Below are 6000 nucleotides of genomic sequence, written 5' to 3'. Positions count from 1 at the left end.
CCAGTCCCACGAGGACTGTGCCCTTAAACCCGCAGGCGCTCCCGGTGCGGGCCCGGTTTCCGTTTCCCTCCGAAGACGGTCGGGATGCACCGGGTGTCCTCTGGGCCAGGGGCGAGCGAGCGAGGCGGGTGGGCGGCGGGGACCCCGCCGCAGAGGCCGCAGAGCGAGAAGCAGGTGGCGGCGCCGTGGCTGCGGGTCGCTGGGTCCGGTGCCGCTGCGGCCAGGCGGTCGGTCAGAAGGACCCGCGGCGGAGGGGGGTCTCCCCGGTGCGTGTGCGGGGGCCGGGGACGGTGACCCCGAGTGGACGGAGGAGGGACGCGAGGGCTGCACGGCGCCAGGAGGGCGCGCGCTCACACTTACCTGGCGGGGGCGACACCGATCACGAAGCTGGTTCTCCCAGGCGAGGCTCGGCCATGCACTCAGGGGTGTGGAGCCCCACGAGCTCTCCCCTGACCTCCCCGGTCCCTGGTGCCACACTGCGCCCCGCCGGCCCCACCCGGCGCCTCACCACCTCCCAGGCTCCCCCATTTCCTGACCCAAGTGTGTGGACCCCTCTGCCTCCGGCGCCGCGCCTCCTCCTGTCCAGACGGGCACTCCCACAGTCACCACAAATGCCCCCCGGTGCGTGGTGCTGGGGAAGCGTGGCCGACGTGTCCCCATGACCTCCCACTCCACAGTCCTCCGGCCAGATCCCAGGGAGGCACCCCTTCCAGGAACAATGAGGCCCGGACGGACCCTGCTTTCGCCTCCAGGCTCCCAGCTCCCTTTCCAGCACGTCCTTTCCCTGCTGGGGCTAGCCAGCTGCAAAAGTTTATTTAACGTGCAAAACGAAAGTACACTGGAGGAGAAGATTCAAGGGGGCTGCTCAGAGAGATGCCTTGGCCTTTAAGAGAGAGTCATGGAGGCAGAAGTGAGCCAGCTGGGCTGTGTGGACTCAGAAAACAAGTTCAGAGACAAAAGAAGGGCCCTTAGAGCAGTGGTTCTCAACCTTGGCTGCACATTAGAATCACCTGGGAATCTTTTTAAAATCCTGATTTCTGGGCCTCATTCTCCGGAAATTCTGTTTCTTTGTTACTAACGTTGTGGCTCCACCCCATAACAAAGAAACAGAATTTCCAGAGGATTGGGCCCAGATATCAGGATTTTTAAAAGATTCCCAGGTGATTCTAATGTGCAGCCAAGGTTGAGAACCACTGCTCTAGAGAGTGTGTGTGTGTTTGTGCTCGCAGGTGCACTGGGTCCTTTGCCTTAAGTGTTTTTGTCTGTTTTCTAAAGGCAGGAATTTTAGGGGAGGTCTCAGGGAGGATCTCCATAGAATAGTCATCAACTTTCCAGGTGTGTCCTTTAATATGCTGATTCATCAAAATTAGCACATAGGGTCAGGGCCTTGGTCTCTACTGATTGGTTGGTGCTAGTGTCGGGGGCGAGGAATCACTGGTCCTGATGTCAGCTATGGTGTCGCTTTTTCTGGTTTTGGTGCTTTTCTGGTCCTGGAGTTGAAACACAACTGAGGCCTAGATATTCTCTCTAGTTTGAACAAAATGCTGTCTCAACAAACTGGAGGCTTTGTTCCTATGATTATTTGATGCTGATCAGAACCTCCTTGTCCTGAGGGCTCAATGCTTAATGGAGTGCACATGCAAAGGAGAAGAGGCGGGTGAGTCAGGGTGCTGCTGGGTGAGGCCAGTGGGAATGGGCTCGCTGTCTCCGTTTCCCCATTCCACTTGCCAAAGCATTCTCCTAATTGTTTACTCTCCTGCCTCACGGGGAGGAGAGCAATGGACAGGGAGAATCCGGGCATGTGGAAAAGTCTCCTTCAGGCGCACAGCAGAGAACTGATAGGACACGCTTGGGAAGAAACTGCCGGAGGCCCAGGGAAGACACTTCTGTAGAGACCCTCAATTCTACTAGAGACTTAATCAATACACACTATTAGCTCACAGTTTCTGTGAGGACGAATCCAGCCTGGCTCAGCTGGTACTACTGCCAGTGTCCCTCACTGAGATCTCAGCTGAGGCAGGATCTGTGTCACCCAGGCTCTGAGCTCACACGGGGCATCTTCGGGATTCAGTTTGGATTGAAGGCCTGATGTCCTCTCTGTTGGTCTTGTTCAGTGCTAGGCCATGTGGATCTCTCCAGATAGCAACTAATAACACAGAGGTTTATTCTTTAGAGTGAGTGACTGAGAGAGACAGAGAGAGAGAGACAGAACACAGGTCAGAGTGAGCAAGTGGGTAGGCATTGACTTTTTTTTTTTAATTAAAAAAGATGATTTTCAAAAGAGGAAGGAAGAGAGTGAGAAACATCTATGTGAGAAAGAAGCACTGATTGGTTGCCTCCTGTACATGCCTTGACTTGGGATCGAACCCACAACCTAGGTATGGGGAATGACCTCTGACAACTCTGTAAAGACTCTCAGTTGCCTAAGAACACCCGAGATTCGGGCCAGAAGGCATGGCCAGATACGTTACAGCCCCTTTATCTCATTTATACAGCGAAGGTTTTTTGCTCAGACTCTCAGAAAGTAATTCCAATGGAAACACCAGAGTTAAAAACCAGCCACCTGTGTTTCTGTAGCCTGGGTTCTGTCAACCCTTAACCTTAATTCTACCCTGAGGATTTAAAAATATAGCTCAAGTCAAGTCAGATTCTCTACCACAAGAAAGGGAAGGTACTGGATCCAACAGACAACTTAGCCAAATTCACCTGACAGGCAGGGAACTGGTGGGCTCAATGGGCCCTTTTTTGGATCCTGGCACCAAGTTGGGTCTGCAGGGTGGTCCTAGGTGAGCTTTTTTGGAATCCTGCCGCACTATGCCAAATAAATGTCAATATAAGAAGCATTCAAACCTGTGCAGGATTTTTGTGAGTTTATTGGAGCCAAACTGTCAACAATTGCCGGGAAGCAAAAGCTCAATGGATTGAAATAATGCTCTAGAAATGGCAGTTTTGCACCTTACTTTATACATTACAACCAGAAGGGGAGATGTATGTGGGTCCCATGAACTACACTGGTAATAGGTTAGGGATGCGGGAGGAAGCAAAGCAAGGACATCTCTGGGAATGGATAAAAAGCAAAATGATAGACACTTCTTTTATACAGGTGGATGTAGGATAGTTAGCAGTCAGCAGTGAACTCAAGAACAATGAGCAGATTTGTGGTCTCTGCAGAGCACAGAGCAGTGCCTGTGTTTTGAGGGGTCTGGAAAAAGGAAAATCCCTTTGACATCCCAAAGATATGTTACAGTAGATGCCAAAAGACAATACACAGGCTCCTTTAAGGTAAAGATTGACTTTGTCAGGGAAGATTCCGGCCTAACACATGACTACACACCATAAACCTCTTTTAGTTAACAAGTTTTAATTTCAGGCCAAACTTTGTAATTTAGTTAGTTTAGGTTTCTGAGTTTGAAAGGCCACCATGCAGGCCTTACCTGAGCTATCACAGGTGAGCGTGTGACCCCCTTTTCATCCACACTCTCCTTCAGTCACTCGTGTCCCACCTCTTGCCACCAATCATGTCCCTCCTCTGTCCCACCATAGGGGGAGAAACCATCGAAGACCTATATGCTGCAAGCAGCTGAAGCTTCCTCACCACCTGCAGGCCTGGCCGGCACACCCACGGTGCTCAACACGCCAGTGCCCATGAACCTCTTTTCTACCTGCGAGGTGGACTGCTCCAGCCCCAGCTGCATGCCCAGGTTGTGCAGCCTGACTTTAAAGAAGCTTGTGGTCTTGAAGGAGCTGGAGAAGGAGCTCATCTCCATGGTGATAGCAGTGAAAATGCAGGGCTCCAAGGGCATCCTGAAGTCCCATGAGATTGTGTTGCCCTCCAGCGGGCAAGTGGAGAGCGACCTGGCACTGACATTCCTCCTGCAGTACCCACAGTTCCTCAAGAGAGAAGGCAACAAGCTACAGATCATGCTGCAGCAGAGGACGTGCTATAATAACCGGATCATCCTGGGCTACCAGACACTGGCCACAGGCGCCATCCACATGGCTGAGGTAAAGCAGCGACCCCCCCAAGGGTGGCCAAATGCTGAGTCTCTGCAGCAGCTTCAAGGAGGTCTCCACCAAGGTGGCTGAGATCTGGATCTTCTCCCTGTCCAGTCAGCCCATCGACCACAAGGACAGTTCCATGCAGGCCAGCTCCAAGGCCAAGTCCATGGATAGTTACATTGAGGGGGAGTCTGAGAGCTTCTCCTCTGAGATGGAGACCAGCTACAATGCCATGCACAGGCAGGACATGAATGAGGATGACTTTGAGCTGGGGCAGCCCAAGAGGCAGCAGCGATCCATGCAACGAAACTTGAAGCAGAAAGTCATGGGGCTGCTTCCCAGATCCAGTGTGTCAGAGGAGGTCCTGGACTTGAATCAGGACCCTGCGGAGCATGTCCCAGAGGTAGAGGACCTGGACCTTTCGTATGACAGCCTTGAGAATTCCAGTGACAGTGGCCAAGACATGGAGGACGATGACAGCATCCTCAGCCCCCACAAGATCAAGCTCAGGCCATATTTCGAAAGCCTGCCACACTCGAGCTGGCAGACAGAGAGGAGGAGCATCCTCAGTACTTGGAGCCAGAAGGAGCCTCCAAGTCTGGTCAACATGCTTGTGAAGACCCAGGGTCTGGGCAGCAAGCAGCTGAGTGACAGTGTCTCCGACTTGGTGGCCTACAGCACACCCACCATCAAAGTGAACAAGATCTGGATCTTCTCCCTGTCCAACCAGCCCATCAATCACCTGGACAGCACCATGCAGGCCAGCCCCAAGGCAGAGTCCACGGATAGCTTCTCTGAGGGAGAGTCTGAGATCGTCTTCTCTGACCTGGAGGCCAGCTACAATGCCATCCGCAGGCATGACCTGGACGAGGATGACTTGGACCTGGAGAACCTGATAGTAAGAAGGAGGCCCATGCCCAGGCGAGAGAAGTACCAGCAGAAAGACGCAGCGTGGCTGCGCAGGTTTCAAATGACGGAGGAGGTCCTGGAGTCAGAGCAGGACCCTGTGGAACAAGACCCCGATGTGGACAAGGACCTGGCCCTTCTGTTTCACAGGCTGATGAACCCCAGAGACAGTAGCTCAGACACGGAGAATGATGACTGCCTCCTAACCCCACCCATGCCTGAGCTCATGACAAACTCTGAAAGCCTGTCAAGCGGCCCAGACCAGGAGGAGGATGACAGAGTCCTCAGCACCCCCAAGCACAAGCCCAGGCCATACTTTGAAGGCCTGTCACGTGGCCCAGACCTGGAGACCACAGTCCTGATCTTCCAAAAGGAGTTGCATCCCGCATGGTGGGAGGCCCCACTTCCAAGGCCATGTCAGTTCTGGGTCTTTAAAGAATAAGAAGGAGATGAGCCCATGTTTTAGGGACCAACTTCAAAACAGCCCTATTTGTTGTCAGAGACATATTGCAACTATTGTGACAAACAGCCAAGTCCTACCCCAGCATCTCCCTTATGACTCACCACCGCCAGAAAGGCTGTAGGTATCTTCCCTTCCCTGAGCCAAAAGTTCTTTGGCAACAGGGACTACACATCCAGGTCAATCACTTGGAGCCATCTCGCAAGCATTTACTGTTTATCCTGAGCCTCTCTTTCATACATCCCTATGGATTCTGGACCCCAGTTGTCCTTGGCTGTTTGGAGCGGAGACCTGGACCATTTGTTCAAGGTACAGAATTTAAGAAGAACCCACTGAGCACCACTCATTGGAGTTTAGGATGAACATATGGTCAGAGCAATATTTTAAAGACTTTATCTCTCCTCAATGCTCGAACTTTAGAAGTGAAGACAAAAAGAATAAAATAGAATCTGTAGATGCTGGAGATGTACAGTGACACACAGTATAACCCCAGGAGGGAGGGGTAACTTTCTGAGGAGCAGAGGGGGACCAAGATACCTTAGATGAGGCATTTGAATGAATGTCAACACCTAGGGTTCAAGCAAGCAAACCAGGGAAAAAGATTCCAGACTTTGATATGTGAGCAAAACTACAGC

This window comes from Myotis lucifugus, unplaced genomic scaffold, assembly GCF_000147115.1.
Source record: "Myotis lucifugus unplaced genomic scaffold, Myoluc2.0 scaffold_203, whole genome shotgun sequence".
Taxonomy (NCBI): domain Eukaryota; kingdom Metazoa; phylum Chordata; class Mammalia; order Chiroptera; family Vespertilionidae; genus Myotis; species Myotis lucifugus.
This window is presented reverse-complemented; position numbering follows the sequence as displayed.